We start from the raw sequence: 712 nt of genomic DNA on the forward strand, positions 1-712 counted from the left end.
GTTCCTTCCTCTTATGAAAAATGCTGATATGAACATTCTTGTCTTCTGGTGACATAAGTAATAATTTCAGTTGGGCATATACTTAGGTGTGGAATTTCTGGGTCATAGGGTATGCAAATGTGTAGCTTACTAGATACTGCCAAAAAGTTTTTAAGGTGAGTATACCAATTTTAGTCTCTTAACAACAATGTATGAGAGTTCTACTTACTCACCAATACTTGATACTTACTGTCAATCTTTCTTAATTTTCGTAACTCTAGAGGTCATGTAGTGGCATCTAATTTTAGTTTAATTTGCATTTTCCTTAGGAATGGCAATGACAAACACTGATGTTTATAGGTCATTCAGAATTTTTCTTTTTGGAAAAGAAGTGCCTGTTCAAGTCTTTTTTCATTAAAAAAAATGTTTGTTTGTTTGTTTGTACAAGTTCTTTAAATGTTTGCATGTTTTGGATATGAGTTCCTTGTTGGATATATGGACGTTCTTAATTTGAGAACTTAATTTTAGAACACCAAACTTTTCAATTTTTTCATAAAAGACTTGTATTCTGATGCTTCATTTAAGAAATCTTAAAAATAACATCATAAAAATTATCTCCTAAAATAAAAAATTATCTCCTATAATAAAATTATCTCCTATAATGATTTTGTTTTAGAACCATTTCTTTAACATTTGTTGCATCTTGAATTAATTTTTGTGTATGGTATAAAAG

This window comes from Pseudorca crassidens, chromosome 11 (assembly GCF_039906515.1).
Source record: "Pseudorca crassidens isolate mPseCra1 chromosome 11, mPseCra1.hap1, whole genome shotgun sequence".
Classification (NCBI taxonomy): Eukaryota; Metazoa; Chordata; class Mammalia; order Artiodactyla; family Delphinidae; genus Pseudorca; species Pseudorca crassidens.